This window comes from Scyliorhinus torazame, chromosome 3 (genome assembly GCF_047496885.1).
Source record: "Scyliorhinus torazame isolate Kashiwa2021f chromosome 3, sScyTor2.1, whole genome shotgun sequence".
Lineage (NCBI taxonomy): Eukaryota > Metazoa > Chordata > Chondrichthyes > Carcharhiniformes > Scyliorhinidae > Scyliorhinus > Scyliorhinus torazame.
The window spans coordinates 177,783,086-177,805,117 of record NC_092709.1 but is presented as its reverse complement, the minus strand read 5'-3'; positions in this window follow the sequence as shown (position 1 = coordinate 177,805,117).

Genomic DNA, 22,032 nt, shown 5'->3' with positions numbered 1-22,032 from the left:
CAGGCCGCGGCAATGATGGTCTTGGTTGTTCAACCCAGTCCTAGGGGGGCATCCCAACCTCGTGGCTCATCCCCTGGTCATCCCCCCGCTATGCCCCCCATCTCTGGCAGACTCCCCCAACGCCCCATCAGCCCTGCCAGTAGCAGGACCGGCAGTCTACGGTCACACCTCTGGGAACATTACCTACCTCCTCTCTCTCATTCAGCAGCCACTGCGCCTGTTTCTCGATTTTTAAAACCACAAGTGAACATCGCCTTCGGTAATTCCTCCTGACAGAGGTGAAGAATCACGGAAGCCCCAGAGAATACCGGGACGGGCCCATTAATGACATGCCAACGGTGTTTACTATACGTGCAGTGTAGAATGCTTTCACACCACTGTCTAGGCCCTGGAGCATGGCATTCCAATGGGTACCCGGTGCAAGCTTCAATTTTCAGCTGACACGTGACTCTCTGCCCGATCATGCCTTCCGATTCCAACGTCACTGGACGCAGAATCCAGTCCGTGTTTTGTCAAAACCTTAAAAGTCCTTAAAAGTCATTTCATAACTACATGTTGCTGATAGGAGACAATCTTATTTTATTGATTGAGATTACTTTATTTAACATAGTAGAATTAGCTCCATTCAAAATTTGGCAGCACAAGCTAATGTTGATTCCAATTGTAAATAAAGGAATTTGGTATCCTAGTGTTGAAATTGGCCTCAGCTGTAAAACAAAATGGCTGATAGAAAATTGACATGTTTATACCTTGCCTGTTTTTCTTTTCCATTGATTTGGTGTGTAAATAGGCTGCTGATTCACTGTTGTTCATTTTATACCCACATCAAAGACCAGTTTTAACAGCCACTGCCCCCACCATTTGTGAAAAATAAATAACTTCAGGTTTGACTGCTGTAAATCCCCAAATTATTATCCAAATAGCCATGCACTCACTTTAAAAGTATTAATCAGCTCCTCAATACGGAATGTACAGGGGATTCAGAAGGAAACCGGATATAAATTGTAACTGGATGAATGCTGTCAGATTGATTAACCCATCAAAATGTGGCATGCAAACACAAGACAGAGAAATTACATGGTGATGCACGATCGATTACTGCAAAGACGAGGGTAAAGCATGACTGAAGGCTTTAATAGACTAGAACTGTTCCCCAGCAGCTCAGGTACAGAATGAGGGATGCTGGGACGGCACCTACTCTTAAACCCCGCGAATCTGGATGGAGCTACATACTATACAGCCAATGGTAAACCCCAGGTTTGACTCATGGACTTCAGCCTCTCGGGTGCTGCAATACCTGATAATACCACATTCACCCCCTGTTAAAAAGAGTCCGGCGGGGGTGGTGGCCAGCGGCTACAACTGTATTCAACATGGTATGATCAGATATAGAGGTACCGTGATACCTCCTTACAGTGTTTAGAGGATATTTACAGTCATGGCAGATATATACAGTCAGTGTTTATTATTTACAGTTACAGATCGGTTAAGATGAAGCAATCAGTCAGTCGGGTGCCCTGGTCATCCTTTGGGATCGTCTGGGCCTTGGTGGTGATTCCGGTGGGGGTCCAGGCATCTGCGGCTCCGGGAGCGTGGCTTCGGCCTCCATGGCAGCTTCGTCACCCCCAGACGGCGCTGGTGGGGAGAGCGGTTGACTTGGGAGGGGGACGCCTTTAGAGGGCGTCGGTGGGTGGGCGGGCCCAGGCAGGAGTGACGGGAGGACTGACCCTCCTGTGAGGTGCTGTGGAGGGGGGGTGGGGGTGGTGGTTGGGGTGCGCGTGGGGTTCCGGCGGGCGCCAGGTCCCATAGGGAGACCGTATCTTGTCGGTTTTCAGGGAATGCCACATAGGCGTACTGGGGGTTAGCGTGCAGCAGATGGACCCTCTTGACCAACGGGTCCGACTTGTGCGCCCGCACGTGTTTTCGGAGCAGGATGGGTCCGGGTGTCGCTAGCCAGGTCGGGAGCGCGGTCCCGGAGGAGGACTTCCTGCGGAAGACAAGGAGACGTTCATGAGGTGTCTGATTGGTGGTCGTACAGAGCAATGACCGGATGGAGTGGAGGGCCTCCTGGAGGACTTCTTGCCAGCGGGAGACTGGGAGGTTCCTGGACTGAAGGGCCAGTAGGACGGTCTTCCAGACCGTTTCGTTCTCCCTCTCTACCTGCCCGTTTTCCCGGGGGTTGTAACTGGTCGTGCTGCTTGAGGCGATGCCCTTGCTGAGCAGGAATTGACGCAGCTCATCGCTCATAAAGGAGAACCCCCTATCACTGTGTATGTAAGCGGGGAAACCGAACAGTGCAAAGATACCATGGAGGGCTTTGATGACAGTGGTGGCGGTCATTTCGGGGCAGGGGATGGCGAAAGGGAACCGGGAGTACTCGTCAATCACATTCAGGAAATACGTGTTGCGGTCGGTGGAGGGGAGGGGGCCTTTGAAGTCCATGCTGGGGCGTTCAAAAGGACGGGAAGCCTTTATCAGTTGCACCCTCTCTGGCTGGTAGAAATGCGGTTTGCACTCTGCACAGATTTGGCAGTCCCTGGTGGCTGTCCTGACCTCCTCGATGGAGTAGGGCAGGTTGCGGATCTTAACAAAGTGGAAAAGCGAGTGACACCCGGGTGGCAGGGGTCCTCGTGGAGGGCTCGGAGGCGGTCCACTTGTGCGTTGTGTTGCTGATTTTCTCCTTGGTTCAATTGCTCTGTTTTATTACCTTTGCTCTCGAGTCGCCAGGTATCTTTATGATACCGCCACGAGGTTCAAGTCCGAGTAATGATCAATAATCCAATGCGCCGATTAGTAAGATTTAAATCAAAGCACATTGATTATACCCAGTAATCGCTATTCATGCACAAATTCTACGTCTAAGCTACTCCTACAACTAACAGGCCTATACTTAACTTTGGACTGGCCCACCAGGTCAGGGAAACAAATGGCCTTTCGTTCGGGTTCTGAGTCTGCGGGATTCGAAGTTGGTACGGATTGGTAGCTAGGAGCGCCTATCTTGTAGCGAGCGTTGAATTAAGACTTACAATTTCGATGATCACTGGAGTTACTGCACCGGTCACCGTCAATGTTGGTTCCTTTTGCAGGGTGACCCGAGCAGGAAGAAGAGAGCGGTGAAGAGCGATTTGCACTTGAGGCTCAACTCTTATAGTCCCCAGGGGCTTCCCGCCTTTCGGGACGGACCCTGTACCTGATCCCAAGTGATTGGACTTTGTCCCAATCCCTTGGTTCAATTTTCTCCAATATTGGAACGGTTCCCTGATCGATGGGCGGTCTTGAGGGGGGCTCGTTTACCTCCTTTGTGTTGGTTCCTGCTGGCACCGAGGAATCTGGCTTTGCTTTGTGTGTCAAAAATGTTACTTATTGTTCCCGTGGATTGCTCATCAGTATGCAGATAGCTGTTACTTCGTTATGCTGATGGTCGCTGGGATCGATGTTGTCTGGTTTTTGCAGAGGTAAATACACAGCAAACCTGCAGCTGCTGATTTTTGTCTTGTTGGCTGACTTTCCCATCAGCCTTTGCCGTTTGCCATTTTAAATCGGGAGTTGGCCACTTTAGGTGGCTACAATCCTTCCTTGTGATCCAAACGCGAAGCGAGAAGGACCACATAACTATGTTGCTTTCCATTCCCTGACCTGGGGGGCACTTCTTTCATGGCCTCTACACTGACCATAACTATGCAAAACATTTTTAACTGACAATTCTAAGGGGCGCTATGTCAAATAGGGACATGCATTACAAAACAATAAAATGGGAACCTCTAGCTATTCTTAATACAGTACACTCACTTAAACATTTCATCATTCTACCTTCCTCAACCATACAAACAAAATCATAGCAGTTTATACACATTTTTCCTGGCTTGGCAGTCAAGCTCAGGATCGTACAATTTGCTCATGAACAGTTCTTTACATTTCTTTATTTACAATAAAACCGCAAATGAATGCTCTTTATTCTAGATCGCGGGGGTCGGGGGTCTGGTCGTATCCAAAAATAGGGGATCTGATCCTATATACCGGGGTTCGAGCGCGGTAGGCTCTCCTTCTCCATTTCTTTAGACGCATAGTCTGCACGATGCAGCAGAGCATCGCTAATACTAGTAAGGTTTCTATTACATATGACAGAGAGTACCAGGTTATAAACCTGGCACACCAAGATGGTGTGGTGTCGCTGGTGACTGGGCTCTGGGTACTGTGGGGAAGTGAAACATTAATGGCTGGGGGGCTTGAAGTCATGGGGTTCGCGTTCACGCGCAATCAAATGTCCATTAAGATAGGCAATCCGGAGGATGTCTTCATGGTGCTTCTTCCTTTCTTTCCTTCTCTGCTCCGGTCCTGGAGCTTCTGGAGTTCTGTGGAAACAAGCACAGTGTCTGTAACTATCTTGGTTTAACATCTCGTATGATAGTCTGTCTGTCCTTTAGTGCCAATTACTCCCTTTATAATTGGGTGACCTGGGCAGGAAGAAGAGAGCGGTGAAGAGAGAGCGATTTGAACTTGGGGCTCAACTCTTATAGTCCCCAGGGGCTTCCCGCCTTTCGGGGCGGACCCTGTACCTGATCCCGAGTGATTGGACTTTGTCCCAATTGCTTGGTTCGATTTTCTCCAATACTGGAGTGGTTCCCTGATCGATGGGCGGTCTTGATGTGCTCATTCACCTCCTTTGTGTTGGCTCCTGCTGGCGTCGAGGAGTCTGGCTTTGCTTTGTGTGTCAAAAATGTTACTTATTGTTCCCGGGGATTGCTCATCAGTATGCAGATGGCTGTTAATTTGTTATGCTGATGGTCGCTGGGATCGATGTTGTCTGGATTTTGCAGAGGTAAATACACAGCAAACCTGCAGCTGTTGATTTTTGTCTTGTTGGCTGACTTTCCCATCAGCCTTTGCCGTTCGCAATTTCGTTCGCAGGTGTTCGATGTCGAGTTTGGTCCAGAGTCACTGAGGCCAGCCGCAGTAGCTGTGAATTTTGATCGGGCAGTGTATAGTCGGCCGGGCTAGGGTCCTGGGGCCCCATCCAAGATGGCATCTCCCATGGGTTGCACATGGTGCTCGGAGGTGGACAAAATGGCAGCGCCCATCCGTCCAGCGCGGTGTCCGGGGCACAAGGTGGCGGCGCGTGTGGCCCTAGGCTACAGGGGTGGCAGTGACTGCTGGCCATCTGAGGTCCGAGGGGAAGTTTGCTGTGGCAGCCAGGAATCACCGCTGGAGCCCGCGGCTACCGCTCGTGCCTGGCAGACCCCCACAAAATGGCCCTTCTTGCCGCACCCTTTGCAGGTGGATGTGCGGGCAGGGCAGCGCTGGCGGAGGTGCTTTTCCTGCCCACAGAAGAAACAGCGGGGCCTATCGGAGTTGGTGGGCCGCCTTACAGTGCAGGCCTGCGGGGACAGGGGGAAGGTCTGCAGGGCTGCCACTGCGGGATTCCACGCTGTCCAGGGGGCCGCCGCGCGGTCGGGCACGTAGGATTGTGCGTTCCTGGAGGCAATGTCCATGGACTCTGCCAGGGCCCGTGCCTCCCTAAGTCCCAGGGTGTCTCTCTCTAAAAGATGCTGGCGGATCTCTGAGGAGCTCATACCTGCTACGAAGGCAACCAGGATTAGGAGTTCCGTGTGGTCGTTCGCCGAAACTTGTGGGCAGCCACAGCTTCTGCCCAGCCCCAGTAGCGCGCGGTAGAACTCCTCCAACGTTTCCCCGGGGTTTTGTCGTCTCGTTGCAAGCAGGTGACGTGCATAGACCTGGATTACTGGGCGGATATAATGTCCTTTTAAAAGTTTGATTGCTGCATCAAAGTCTTCCGCCTCCTCGATGAGGGTGTTGATCCCAGGGCTTACCCTTGAGTGCAGGAGATGCAGTTTCTGCTCCCCCATGGGTGTGCCTCCGGCCATCTCAAGGTAGCCTTTAAAACACGCCAGCCAGTGTTTGAAAATCGCCGCTGAGTTCGCCGCATGGGGACTGAGTTGCAGACACTCCGGCTTGATTCGGAGATCCATCTTCTCTGCTTAAGTGTAGTCCATTAAATTGATGCACGATCAATTACTGCAAAGACGAGGTTAAAGCATAACTGAAGGCTTTAATAGAGTAGAACTGTTCCGCAGCAGCTCAGGTACAGAATGAGGGCTGCTGTGACCACCGATTCTTACACCACGCCTATCTGGGCGGAGCTACATACTATACAGCCAATGGTAAACCCCCAGGTTTGACCAATGGACTTCAGCCTCTCGGGTGCTGCAATACCTGATAATACCACAGATGGGTCACAAAATGGGTTTGCCTAATTAAAACAATTTACTGTGGCCAGGCAAGGCTGGTGTGTACTCAGACAGTGAGTTTTTCTGCTCATGTTCATCTAACGGTTCATCTGTAGCACCGTTTTATCTGTGCGTTAGATCATCTTTATTAGGAAAGAGATATTGGTTCAATGTAAAACAAATCAACGTAAATAGTTGTGCATGGCCTGAGGAAATTGTGAAATATATGCCTTCTTCTTTCTTTAAGTGTTTCTTTATCTTATTGATGTTATGAAAATTAAAGTTTGAAGCCATCAAAACATAATTTATGGCACATTAAGCACAGGGTGTTCCAGAAAATACAATTGTGAAAACTTTACTGTTTTAATGTTAACAGATTCTGTTGCCATATTTAAAAATTATTGGAAAAGTTGAAAAGTACTGTGCAGGCCTGAATAAGGTGAAATTTTAAACAAATTATTATAATACACTGTCGAGTGACATAATACAGTGACGTCAAGTCCTGTTGCCTCCCATAAAAGAACTGATGTGCCTGCAGAAAACTTGCAGTCTATGATGTCCTGCATGTGGGTGGAGATATATCAATGGGATTTTGATGAATATAACTTGGGAAATGAGAAAATGATTAAGGAAATTAATTTGCAGAGATGTTTCAATATAAAAGCACAGTAAATCAATATCCTCATCATAATAATAATAACAATCGTTATTATTGTCACAAGTAGACTTACATTAACACTGCAATGAACTGTGAAAAGCCCCGAGGCGGCACACTCCGGTGTCTGTTCAGGTACATTGAGGGAGAATTCAGAATGTCCAATTCGCCGAACAGCACGTCTTTCGGGACTTTTGGGAAGAAACCGGAGCACCCGGAGGAAACCCAGAAAACAACTGCAAAACTAGTAGGTGTGCAGAAAAATTGAAGAAGATTCCAGGCATTTGTCTCCATTCAGTGATTCTCTGCTGGGCAATGTGGGTGAGAACAGCAAGAGAATCACTTGTGAGGCATCACATTCTATTCTTGTTTGTGAGCAGTCATTTTTTGCCTCAATAGGCATGTCGATGTTCATTTGCTGACTAATGTCCCTTCAGAACAAAAATCTCAATTTTTGTCTTAAAGGTCATCATTACTTCATAAGGTCCAGTGAAATACAATGCACATTGTTAGTGAAAGGTCAAGGCTTGTATTTACCAAATGTAGCAATTTAAGACCCATGTGCATTACATATGGTATCCTGACAGTGATTGTACTAGTTTGCTAATGCACTGCTTGTGAGTTCAAATCCTCTCATTGAAAGTTATGAAATTGAATTCAATAAATTTGGTTAATTATTAGCTGGATCACTGATATTCTCAGAAAAGGGAACTTTTCAACCTCTATCTTCTATTGCTTGCATGTTACTCCAGTTCCACAATATGTGGTAGACTTTTAATCCCCTCAATCCAACCAAGGATGAACAAAAAATTCTCCAAGTCCTTTGGATTACCATTCATTCATTAGATCAATTTCTAATCCTCCTTAACTAAGAGATATGGGAGCATCATTCATCATATGTATTTTTACTCCAATTGGTTCTGAAATTTCTACCTCATTTGTTGCCATGTATCTCTGCTGGTAGTACAACAATTGTAACATATAATTGAGATTGGACAATGTAACACAGATCAGGATTAGATCTTTCTAATCTGTTTGATTCATGACAGTGATATGTTTAATGGGAGTTCCAACCTTGTGTACAATGGTCAGTTCCACGGAGCCAGTTCTTTTCTGACTCAATACTAGCAACACTGCAGGATCATCATCACCATAAGGACTGCAGTCCTTCAAGAAAGGACCCAACAGCACCTTATCAGAGCAATAAATAATGACAATAAATGTAGTTTTGCCATGAATTCCGACATTGTGTAATAAAAAACAAGCAAAATGCGTCAGTATGATGGTTTCCTCCGGGTGCTCCGGTTTCCTCCCACAGTCCAAAGATGTGCAGGTTAGGTGGATTGGCTATGATAAATTGTTCTTAGCGTCCAAAAAGGTTAGGTTAGGTTACTGGGTTACGGGGATAGGGTGGAGGTGTAGGCTTGGGTGGAGTGCTCTTTCCAAGGGCCAGTGCAGAGTCGATGGGCTGAATTTCCTCCTTCTGCACTGTAAATTCTATGATAATCTATGATAATCTATGACAAGATACAACACGTAAATAAAGTCTTGCCGTTCCCACATTCAACAAAGCCTTTAGATGGACATATTATAGCAATCAGTGACCTCTCCAATTACCCTCTCACCACCCACATAACCATTTAGGAAATTAACTACTTACTGTAGCACACATTAGATGCCCATGCCATGTTTTTCAATATGAAAGGAGGTGAAGGTATTGGCCATTCGAACCTGCATCAGTAAACATTTGATGCAAATGTCCCTGATACTCCAGTATTAGGCAGAATTGAACCTTGAGAATAGCAATTGAGGGCACTAATGATCCAACCATTGTTGGTATTAAATTTATCTTGTATGTTACTATAAGTGATGAAGTTCAATGCTATTGACTTGGAGTAAACTGAAAGCAAAGATATTACATAGAATTATGCAAAATTTAAAGCACAGAAACCGGCCATTTAACACAGCTGGTCTTTGCAAGTGTTTTTGCACCACATGTATTTCCACGCATCCAACGTCCTCTATCCCACACTATCTTTCTACCCTTTTTTTTAACTCATATACTTACAGTGCCTAGTTTTCCCTTAAATGCAAATATCCTATTCACTTCAGCATATGCCCATTCTAGAAGTAGCACAGACCAATAAAATTTGATTGAAATATTTAAGCTAGACTTGCAGTTCCTCTAGTAATTGCATTCTACCGTTTTAAGAAAAAGGTGTCCGTTGAGCATTAAGATTCATTTTTATGAGCAAAACGGTTTTTCAATATATAAAACAACTGAAGACAGGAGATCTCAAGAAGCAATTGACTTTGGCACATGCTCATAATGCATGTTGATTTATGGAGCAGAAGTAGACCGTATGGCCCATCAAGACTGCTCCACAATCCAATACAATCATGGCGGATCTTTGCTCTCAAATTCATTTTTCTGCTCCCCCCTCATGTCCTCTGCTACCCCTGAGAGATCAAAAATCCATCTATCTCAGTCTTCAATATATTCAACAATTGAGCATCCACAATCTTCTTGGAGACAGAACTCCAAAGATTCATTGAGTATTTGAAATACAAAAGCAAATGGCATAAGGCAAAGAAGCTCAATTGTCTTTGCTATGCCATTATTGCTAATGTGTTAGTTAACTTTTACAGTCAATATCTTGTATGATGCGGTGCACAGACCATTTGTGAGGCATTAATAATTGCTGTAATTATGGTTATAATGCGAACTTTGAAATTCCAAATGATTATTAATAACCAAGATTACAATGTTTCAAGTGAATGGGGATTGTTTTTCATCTTGCAAGTAGCTTTTTGTGACCACAATTAATTGGAATACATATCGAGTAGGAAAAGATATACTAAATAAATTCAAAACAAATTAGAGTGAAAGCAATCATGCATGTAGATTCAGTGTATTGCACAATACCATTAAAAATCACGATGTGGAGATGCCGGCATTGGACTGGGGTGAGCACAGTACGAAGTCTTACAACACCAGGTTAAAGTCCAACAGGTTTGTTTCGATGTCACTAGCTTTCGGAGCGCTGCTCCTTCCTCAGGTGAATGAAGAGGTCTGTTCCAGAAACACATATATAGACAAATTCAAAGATGCCAAACAATGCTTGGAATGCGAGCATTAGCAGGTGATTAAATCTTTACAGATCCAGAGATGGGGTAACCCCAGGTTAAAGAGGTGTGAATTGTACCAAGCCAGGACAGTTGGTAGGATTTCGCAGGCCAGATGGTGGGGGTGAATGTAATGCAACATGAATCCCAGATCCCGGTTGAGGCCGCACTCATGTGTGTGGAACTTGGCTATAAGTTTCTGCTCGGCGATTCTGCATTGTTGCGGGTCCTGAAGGCCGCCTTGGAGAACGCTTACCCGGAGATCAGAGGCTGAATGCCCTTGACTGCTGAAGTGTTCCCCGACTGGAAGGGAACATTCCTGCCTGGTGATTGTTGCGCGATGTCCGTTCATTCGTTGTCGCAGCATCTGCATGGTCTCGCCAATGTACCACGCTTCGGGACATCCTTTCCTGCAGCGTATGAGGTAGACAACGTTGGCCGAGTCGCACGAGTATGTACCGCGTACCTGGTGGGTGGTGTTCTCACGTGTAATAGTGGTATCCATGTCGATGATCTGGCACGTCTTGCAGAGATTGCCATGACAGGGTTGTGTGGTGTCGTGGTCACTGTTCTGAAGACTGGGCAGTTTGCTGCAAACAATGGTTCATTTGAGGTTGCGCGGTTGTTTGAAGGCAAGTAGTGGGGGTGTGGGGATGACCTTGGCAAGATGTTCATCATCATCAATGACGTGTTGAAGGCTGTGAAGAAGATGACGTAGTTTCTCCGCTCCGGGGAAGTACTGGACGATGAAGGGTATTCTGTCGGTTGTGTCCCATGTTTGTCTTCTGAGGAGGTCTTCCGGTTTTTCGCTGTGGCGCGTTGGAACTGTCGATCGATCAGTCGAGTGCCATATCCCGTTCGTACAAGGGCATCTTTCAATGTCTGTAGATGTCTGTTACGCTCCTCCTCGTCTGAGCAGATCCTGTGTATATGGAGCGCTTGTCCATAGGGGATGGCTTCTTTAATGTGTTTAGGGTGGAAGCTGGAGAAGTGGAGCATCATGAGGTTATCCGTAGGTTTGCGGTAAAGCAAAGTGCTGAGTTGACCGTCCTTGATGGAGACGAGTGTGTCCAAGAATGCAACTGATTTTGGAGAGTAGTCCATGGTGAGTCTGATGGTTGGATGGAACTTATTAATGTCATCGTGTAGTCGTTTCAGTGATTCTTCGCCGTGGGTCCAAAGGAAAAAAATGTCATCGATGTATCTGGTGTATAACATCGGTTGAAGGTCCTGTGCGGTGAGTAGGTCCTGTTCAAACTTGTGCATGAAGATGTTGGCGTATTGGGGTGCGAATTTGGTCCCCATGGCTGTTCCGTGCGTCTGGATGAAGAACTTGTTGTCGAAGGTGAAGACGTTGTGATCCAGAATGAAGCGGAAGTTCCGCACACATGAGTGCGGCCTCAACCGGGACCTGGGATTCATGTCGCATTACATTCATCCCCCACCATCTGGCCTGCAAAATCCTACCAACTGTCCTGGCTTGGCACAATTCACACCTCTTTAACCTGGGGTTACCCCATCTCTGGATCTGTAAAGCTTTAATCACCTGCTAATGCTCGCATTCCAAGCATTGTATGGCATCTTTGAATTTGTCTATATATGTGTTTCTGGAACAGACCTCTTCATTCACCTGAGGAAGGAGCAGCGCTCCGAAAGCTAGTGACATCGAAACAAACCTGTTGGACTTTAACCTGGTGTTGTAAGACTTCGTACTGTATTAAAAATCACAGCTTTGCATGTAGTGCTCTGCTCACTTTGTTCAAATTGTCACCATATTCTCTGCCACTTTCTGAAGACTATGCTGATCTTATAAAGGCTTTAGTTTAATCATGATTTCTATTTCCAGTTTCTCGAATATTGGAATTGTACATGGAGACCATTTTTCCGGGACAAAAATGTGTCTCAATTGCGCACCACGAACCTGAACATTAACTCTTAGGCTGGATCATCCTCTCTGCATTGGGCAATGGGAGTCAGGCCATTTGTTGATTATGGGATCACAGGCCTGGTTCCATCCAATCCCAAAGTAATTCCATCTCTCTTAGACGTGGTCGCACCTCCCTCGGCAGGTCCAAGGTAGCAACCGAGGCAGGTGAATGTCAAAGGGAGATGGTTAGAAGGCCTTTGTTCTCTGGGGCATCAGCCTAGTCCTCTCCATGATTTTCTGGCCCCTATGCCTCACCACTCATCCCCTCACTCCCCTCAACCCTCCCATGCTCATTCAATTCCCTTTTATCCTCTATGTTCCCTCCACTTCCATGCTCTTTTCATAACCATCCTCAGGTCCTTCCACATCCCCAATTCATCCTGCATACTATTCCAGAATCCACTGTGTACAGAATCAATGAACCATTGGCAAGTCTGCCAAGTCTTCAAAGTGTTCCTGAAATTGACACAATAAACAAAGAGGCTGTGAAAATATATTTTTAGAACTTCATTAAATTGCCAATCAAACACAGCCATCCAATGTCTCAATTACAATATCATTAAAACCTTTAACTCCCCTTAATCTGACCCAATAAACAAACAGGCATTGGAAAACCACATCAAAGAAAGAATAAAGTATTACAACCTTGTAAAGCTGTCAAACAAACAAAGTTATCACTCTGCTTTTGAGAGTGCAATCAGACTTCTGCTGAGCTGAATGAATTAGCCATTGTTGGAACATCCCTGGTTGCCCTTCAGAAGTTGGTTGTGAGTTGCCTTCTTGAACTGCTGCAATTCCTAAGGTGCAGGTGCACCCACTGTGCTGTTAGGGAGGGTGTTCCATGATTTTGGGACGGGTAATAAATGCTGGCCGAACCACCCACACCCACCCGTTTCCAGGCAGCGTGGAGTGGCCACGATGGGAAATCCATTGGCAGGTAGCGGGAAAAGTGAATCCCGCTGCTGGTGAGGACACGCGGCACAAGAAAACGTGGCTGGCAGACCAAAGAATCCCACCACAGGTGTGCATTTCAACTCATGTGAATCTCCATTGAAATTGTCACTTACATAATTTTGTTTCTGCAAAAAATGAGATAAAGAACGTGCTTAGGGGAATGAAGGAGCATGGGTGATATGGGGAGGGGGACATTGACATGATCTTATAGACTTAACTTCCCAAACACCTCAGCAATTTTCCACCCGTCTTCCCAAACTTCCATGTCTGATTTGAGTTCTCACGTGCTTCCAATCCTTCCCTTTGAAATTAAAATAACTTGGAAAGTAAGATTCAAATTCCCCCTGAGCTTTTTTTATGGCAAGCCCAATGTTATGCTCATGTATTTGCTTTGTTTGGCCTCTTGTTACACACTGTACCCAATCACTGATTGTCAATGTACCATTTGTCAATGCACTCTGTCAATTATTCTTTTGTCTACTATGTACGCACTGTGTACGTTACCTTGGCCACAGAAAAATACTTTTCACTGTAATTCGGTACGTGTGACAGTAAATCAAATCAAATGAAAAATCAAACAGGACATCCATGTGGGGTCATGTCCTTCATTTTTCCAAACTGGGGAAGATGGCGTGGATCGGAAATGAAGGGGTAATTTTGAAATTCTGTCCCTGCAGGAATCATTTTATCCATTTTCAGGTTTGGGAAGGAGGGGAATATCAGCACAGGGTTCCGAAACGCTCTTCAACATCTCTTGCTAAAAGTGTACAGGTCTAAGTGCTGGGTGTGATGCCCCTTGTTCCAACATTCACAACAGAATCTATTTTGTTGTCCGAAATTTTTATTACTGAAAATAAAGTTGACAGCCCAAAACGTTAATTTTTTTTTTGAGCAATTTAATTATTTCGATGTGTTTAGACTTACCAGAGTTTCTCCACTGGCACCGTCTGCTAACTAAATAGTCTAAAATTTGAGCAAACAGTGTGCACGCACAAATGTTACCCAACATTTGAAAACCTGAGGCTGGATTCTCTGATTTTGAGGCTATATCCAGAAGAAGTGTTTATTTCTACAATGAAAAAATCAGCGAGGACCCAGCGCCAACCCTTCGACCATTAAGGGCCACCAGCCGAGCCACGTAAAACACAGGGCCTTTATGAAATAAACGGCCGAGACATGGACTGGTCCATGTCTGTGCATGTGCACGGCGGCGACCTGCAGCGGTCACACTGTACAACATGGTGCCGGCCACATGCGGATCTGACCTGCCAGATAGTGCCCCCTGGACACCCCCTTGCCATCCCCGGACCACCCCCAGCTCTCGCCAAAGCCCATCTGGCTAGTGGCACGGCTCTGTCGTCGTCCCCCCCTCCCCGAACTGTGGTGGCGCTGGACACAGTCCGCAGCAGCCATGCCAGGTCACAAAATCTCAGAGCACAAGTGAACCGTGCCGTCGTGAACTCGGCCCATTGGGGGTGGAGCATTGGGCGGAGGCCTTCAGGTAACGTCCTGAGACCATCTCAACGGCGTGCGCCGTACTCCCGTATGATGCCGTTTTGGAGAGGGCAGAGCATCCAAAAGCAGGTGTCTCCTCCGTTTCGGTCGTAAAAAGGGATTCTCCACCCGATCATCGATTATAAAATTGGCGTCTTGGAACAGAGGACCCTGCCCCTGAATTATGACCATAAAATCTGACATGTGACACCCAGTGCATAATACACGAAGTGTGAGGCAGATGGGAATTATATGCATAAGTATTGATTTTAGAATATGAGCAGCTAACTGCCTGTGGTGACACTCATGGTAAGTCAAAGAATGCGTAAAGACAGGAACTGCATGATTTAATTTGTTAAAGTGGAGCTGTACCCCATTTAACACCATCAGTTCTAATTTTTGATCTAGGCTCAAAAAATTGTTCAGAATTCTTAATTGTTGCTCATCAAGAAGCTTTTATGATTGAATATGCTTTGGACAAAGCAGTCTATTTTCAAGCTACAGCTCGGAATGATCCAACATTTTGTGATTTTTCTTGTTCGTATTTCTTGGGCGGGATTCTCCAACCCCTCCGCCGGGTCAGAGAAGGGTCCCCCGTAGGGAGGGCGTGAATCCCACCCCGCTGCTCCGATGCTGGCTGCCGTATTCTCCGGCCCGCGGAAAAGCCTGCCGACGGAAATCGCGCCGTGAACCTCTCAGAATGGCGAGAATCAGCGCGACGCGATGGTCCCCGGGACTGCTGAAAATCTCCGGCCTGAATGGGCCAGCGTAAATCAAAGTAGGTTTTAAACGGCGTCAACCAGTCGTGCTGGCTGACGCTGGCGAGCGAGGAGATAGGGGTGGGCATGGGGCGGCCGCCGGAGAGGAGACGGCACGGCCAAGGCTAGTGGAGGGGGTTACGGGTGCCAGTGGAGGATGCTCCCCAGGACCGGGGGTGCATGCTGGTGATCGGGGTCAGTGCCGGGGTTAAGGGGGTTGTTGGGGTTGGGATGGGGAGGGGATCGGGGGTGCCGGGGTTCCGGGGTGCCGGGGATCGGGCGTGCCGGAGATCTGGGGTGCCGGGGATGGGAGTGCCATGAATGGGGGTGCCGGGGATGGGAGTGCCGGGGAGGGGATCATGGATGCTGGGGATGGGGGTGCCAGGATGTGGGGGGGAGCGGGTCGCCTGGCCATGTACCAACTGCAAACAGTGGTGACCATGCAACCCATAGAACCTGGCTGCGGAGGGGGGTATGGGCAATGATGACATGTCGTCTACCCCCACCCCCTGCAGACCATTATGTTTGGGCATCACCCAGCGATATTGGCCGCCTTAGCGGCAGCCACTCTTCCCCAATCCCTCCCCGGCACCACCATCCCCGGCAACCCCATCCTCTCTTCTACATGTTGCCCTATGGGAGCTGGAGCAGGAACGTGTAAGGGAGGCGGCGGAGGCTGCCGCAGAGGAGCTTGCCGCAGGGAGGCAGGTGGCAGCCGCCCAGGCTGGAGGGCCGTCCGCCCGACAGGACAAGGAGGAGGAGGTGGTGGTGGTGCCATGGTGACGGAGACGCCCGACGAGGCCCCGTGTGTACCGGCACTGCTGGTCGTACCAGGACCTCACGGTCCGGGCATGCAGGAGGAGACTCAGGATGAGTCGGGAAGCCATCGCCCATATCTGCCACCTGATGGGACACCTGGCACCGCGTGGGACTGGGGGTGGACACCCTCTACCTGTGGACATCAAGGTGACGGTGGGCCTGAACTTCTACGCAACGGGGTCTTTCCAGTCGCCGAGTGGGGACCTGTCTGGCATCTCCCAGGCATCGGTGCACAGGTGCATCCGTGCAGTGACTGATGCCCTGTACGACATTGCGGACCGCTATATTCAGTTCCCTGTGGACCGCGCCCACCAGGATGCCCGGGCAGCGGGCTTTGTTGCCGTGGCCAGGATCCCCATGGTCCAGAAGGCGATCGATGGGGTGCACGTCGGCATGCTGCCACCAGCGGATAACAGGGCCGTGTTCATGAACAGGAAGGGGTACCACTCCATGGACATTCATGTGGTTTGTGATCACCACATGAAGATCCTGCACATCTGCGCTCGGTACCCGGACAGTGTGCATGGCTCGTTCATATTGGCACAATCTTTCATCCCCGCCATCTTCGAGGGACCCCCCCCCCACCCCCCGGCTGATGGGCTGGTCGTGACTGATGACGCCTTTACGGAAGCCACAGACTGACACGGAGACCCGCTACAATGATGCCCATGCAGCGACCAGGGGTGTGATAGAGAGGTTCTTTGGGCGGCTAAAGGTGCGCATTAGGTGCCTGGACCGCTCTGGAGGGGCCCTCCAGTACCCGTCGGATAGGGTCGGCTGCATCGTTGTCGTCTGCTGCGTCCTGCACAAGGTAGTCCAGCAGAGGGGCAATGTGCTGGAGGCAGAGGAGTGGGAGGGGGAGGAGACACACGACAAAGGGTTGGCCTCCCAGATGAGGAGGATGGGGGCAATGTACGGGACAGACAGGTTGGACAGGGACGGGAGACTGCCCACCGTCACCAGCTGGGCAAGCGGGCACGGGATGGATTGATAGCCGCACGGTTCACAGACTAGAGGAGGCAGGAATCGCTGAGTGTGGGCATGGACAGCACTGTACGGCACCAGCCCACCACTCTCACCCCGCCCACCACCCACCGCCCGCACCCCGCTCACCATTCGCACCCCACCCACCACCAACGACACTCACTCCGCCCACCACCCACCACCTGCACCCCGCCCACCACCACATGATCCGCATGCACACCACCCCTCCATTGCACATCCACCTGTGGCACAAGGGGCAGGGCTCACATGCTCGCCAGTGGAAGCGGGTCTATTGCTTGGCATGGAGGATGATGACAACCCGCTCCGCGATGAGCTCCGGACTCTGCACCGTTAGACAATGTCTGACTCATGGCCACAGTACCACCCTCCACCTGGACCGTTCCTGCATACGGCCTGGACAAAGCAGCGCACGGTCCTGTCGTCTGCCCGGGGGCGGGATGGCGAGGGCGACCCGTGGAGAGAGGGGCGGGCACACTGACCTGAGCCCGAAGTCCCATCACCCCTCGCACACACACTGGCGCTCACCTCACACCACACCCCTGCATGCATCGGACAGAGCACAGAGGCAGCTTCTGTAGGTGTGAAAGTGATTTTAATAACAAACAGTTCATACACGTGCCCTCGCCCCTATAACTAGTCTGTGCCCTGCACCCATGCCAACTTACTCAGTGTCTAATTGTTTGGCCTTACGGGCCCTATGACTACGTCTAGGTGGTTCCCCAGACGGTACAGCAGAACTGGAGATGGACTCCTGTGATTCCTGCCGTGTGACTAGGGTCCCCTTTGGCGACCGTTTCCTGGGATTGGATTGGATTTGTTTATTGTCACGTGTACCGAGGTACAGTGAAAAGCATTTTTCTGCGAGCAACTCAACAGATCATTAAGTACATGGGACGAAAAGGGAATAAAAGAAAATACAGAATAAAACAAAATACATAATAGGGCAACACAACATATACAATGTAACTACATACACACCGGCATCGGATGAAGCATACAGGGTGTAGTGTTAATGAGGTCTGTCCATAAGTGGGTCATTTAGGAGTCTAGTAACAGCGGGAAGAAGCTGTTTTTGCGTCTATTCGTGCGTGTTCTCAGACTTCTGTATCTCCTGCCCGATGGAAGAAGTTGGAGAGTGAGTAAGCCGGTCTTTGATTATGCTGCCCGCTTTCCCCAGGCAGCGGGATGTGTAGATGGAGTCAATTGATGGGGGGCAGGTTTGTGTGATGGACTGGGTGGTGTTCATGTCTCTCTGAAGTTTCTTGCGGTCCTGGGACGAGCAGTTGCCATACCAGGCTGTGATGCAGCCAGATAGGATGCTTTCTATGGTGCATCTGGATGGGCCAGGCTGCGCCTCGGGCAAGCGGGTTGGCGTGCTGCCAGCCTGACCTGCCCGTTGCCCACCAGATGCACCTGGGATGGAAGGGGGGGGGGAGTCCGAGGTGTCGCAATGTTCCGGGACCTCCCCTGCAGGAGGCACCGGCACGGGCCCCAGCACATCCTCCTCCCTCGGGGTGCCCGATGGTCCCCAGGTCTCTCCATTGGTTAGAGATGCGAACGGATCCAGTACCCAACACCCCCCCGGCATCTGGCGCAGCCAGTCCTAGAGGCCCGCCCTGGTATCAACAAAGGTCAGCGTGTTTGCAACCATGGAGCACAGGGAGTTGGCCATCCCTGCCTGTGTCTGGGCGACGCCGGCCAGCACCTGGACAATTGCGTTGATTTCCTCAGCCTGCTGAGACTGGGCCATGGCGTTGAGTGCCGCTGAGATCTGCAGCTGGCTCTGACTCATCGCTGCCTGTGAGAGGGCAGCCATGTCCTGGGCCAAGGCCTTGCATACTGCTCCCCATGTCTGATATCGTCGCACCCTTTGCCTCCACCGCGGACGCCACCCGTGCGGTTTCGGCCTGGGTGGCACGCATAACCGGCACCACTCCCATCTCCTGCACGTTGGTGGACTCCGATCCTCTCACCCTCCCGGTTGTTATGGGTGCGCTTTAACTGGGGGGGGGGGGGCGAGTTGTGTGACAGAGATAAAGGACAACAGTATTAGGCGGATATATACTTGCATCCTGCCAATTCATGGGTGGGTGCAGCCATGTCGGTTTCAGCTAGTGCGGTGCCGCCCATCCTGGGGGGTGGGGGGGAGGAAACTCACCCTGGCTGCCCTGACTAGGTCATTGAACTTCTTGTTGCACTGGCTGCCTGTCCTGGCTGTTACGGCCATGATGCTGATGGCCTCTTCCATCTCCCTCCACAGGCGCTGGCTGAGGTGTGGAGCGACTCTGCACCGTGTCCGGGGTACAGGGCCTCCCTCCCTCTGCTCCACTGCGTCCAGGAGCGCCTCGATGACCCGCTCCTGGAACCTCGGCATTGCGCGGCGGGCGGCCATTTTGCCGTCTCTCCGGCGGTGGCGTCTTTTGGAGGGCGACGGCGCGCACCGTCATTGACGACGAGCGCATCTGTGACCCCGTTCCCGGGTCACACCGTCGCGATTGGCATCACGTCGGTGCTAGCCCCTTCCGGGGTGGAGGATGCCGCAACTTCAGGTTGGTCCGACGCCGGAGAGTTCGCGCCAATTTCGGAGAATCCCGCCTCTGGTGTCGGTCTACACCCAAATGAAATACCTTTGTTTTTTACTTTTAAATGTGATTGCACAGATTATTTCTTGAATTAGAAATACCTCAGGATTCACAGTAAAGTCCAGAATGATTTCTGTCTAAAGGCATAGTAAAGCATGGAGATGCCTGGAATTTTTAAATTGCACAATGGCTGGAAGTCTCCTTCTCTTGCGATTCTCTTTTCCCTCCAGCATCGCATCCCCATCTGTGGGTTTCCCGGTGCATTCAATGGAAAATTCCATTGACAAGCGGCGGGAGCACAGAATCCCGCTGTCAGCGAGTGGAGTGCCACCGAGAAACACGTGGCTGGAGAACCAGAGAATCCCGCCCATAGTGTGTCAGGAATCTACATTCCAAAAATCAGACAATTCTGTGGCAGACATTGCGGCTTCTGTATTCCTCAGTATTTTGTGGTAGTTGAGAAGCTTCTTCATGTGCATTACTTTTCTTACTTTGTAAAGCTTGTTGGAAGTCATGTTCAGATGAATACATCAGCCGTGCAAAACTTACTCAGAGTAATTCTTGAATTGATAGACGATGGATAGGTAATGTGCTAAACCACTGTGTTCTTATATCAGGGGTTGTACGGTAGAACCTGCACTACAGGTTCACCTGGGCCCCTGCATGCTAGCTCCGCCCAGGAGCCGGTTTATAAATATACGTGGCCTCCAGCTCGCAGCCATTTCGTCAGCTGCTGTGGGAGGCCACACATCTGATACTAATATAGCCTCAGTTTGGATTCAACTTCGTTTCCAGTCAAATTGATCGTGCCTCAATTTATTAGTATCAGACTCAAAAGTTGGACCTCCAGATTAAACCAGATCGCCTGTAGCTAGATCCACACGCAAGCGACGCCAGAAAAGACTTCCAGCACTGGCTAGCTTGCTTTAAAGCGTACATCAACGCGGCGCCGACCCCTGTTCCAGAGGCTCAGAAGATTCAAATCTTGTACTCCAGACTCATCTCCAAAGTCTTCCCGCTGATCCAGGATGCGCCCAATTACGCTGATTCCATGACTCGACGCAAAGAAAATTATGAGCAGAAGACGAACACGCTCTTCACCAGACACGCGCTCGCAACGTGTACTCAACTACCTGGTGAGTCAATCGAGGACTTCTGGTGGGCCCTGATCCCACTAGTTTGGGACTGTGACTGTCAGGACGTTACAGCTAAGGAGCACTCGGATCTCCTTATGCGGGACGCTTTTGTAACTGGGATTGGGTCTGATGTTATCAGGCAGCGGCTCCTAGAAGGGGCCACGCGCGACGTCGCAGAGACTAAAACACTAGCGCTTTCCATGATGGTCGCCCTGCACAATGTCCAGTCCTATGCCCCCAACCGCGCGGCCCACTCCTCCAATGCTTCATGGGCCCCACAGGCAGCCACCCCAGCGGGGGCGCTACCCACCCAATACGCCTGCGCTATGCGCCAGCCAGTGATCTCTGGGGGGCCCCGATGCTATTTTTGCGGCCAGCAAAAACACCCCCGCCAACGCTGCCCGGCCCACGCTGCCCTTTGTAAGGCCTGCGGGAGGAAGGGCCACTACGCAGTGGTGTGCCAGGACTCAGCGGCCGTGGTCGCCCCCCCCCGCGCACGGACAATGGGCGCGGCTATCCTCCTCTCCTCCCCAGGCCATGTGCGAGCAATGGGCGCTGCCATCTTCTCCCCCACACAACACGTGCGTTTCATGGACGCCACCATCTTGCTCCACCCACGCAACGTGCATTCCATGGGTGCCTGCCATTTTGTAATCACGAGGACCTCCGGGCGCCGCCATCTTGTCCACCCCGCAGCACATGGATACCAACGGCGTTTCAGGACCCCAACTCAACGGCCGCCTCACAACCCGACGATCAACCACGGTTCTCATCCATGGCAATCGACTAGTCCCGACCACATACTCTGACCAACGCATCCACCAGCGTGAAAGTCAACGGCCACGTGGCCTCCTGCCTACTGGACTCCGGGAGCACCGAGAGCTTTGTACACCCGAATACGGTAAGGCGCTGCTCCCTTAAGGTACACCCTACCAATCAAAGTATCTCCCTGGCCTCCGGATCCCATCGCGTAGCGATCCGGGAGTACTGCACGGTCACGCTCACAGTCCAAGGCGTAGAGTTCCACGGTTTTCACCCCTATGTCCTCCCTAACCTCTGCGCTGCACTTATCCTTGGCCTGGACTTTCAGTGCAACCTCCAGAGCCTGACCCTTAAATTCAACTGACCCTTACCACCCCTCACTGTGTGCGGCCTCGCGACCCTAAAAGTCGATCCTCCTTCCCTCTTTGCCAATCTAACTCCAGATTGCAAACCCATCGCCACCAGGAGCAGATGGTACAGCACCCAGGATAAGGCCTTCATCAGGTCCGAGGTCCAGCGGTTGCTTCGGGAGGGAGTCATTGAGGCCTGCAACAGCCCCTGGAGTGCTC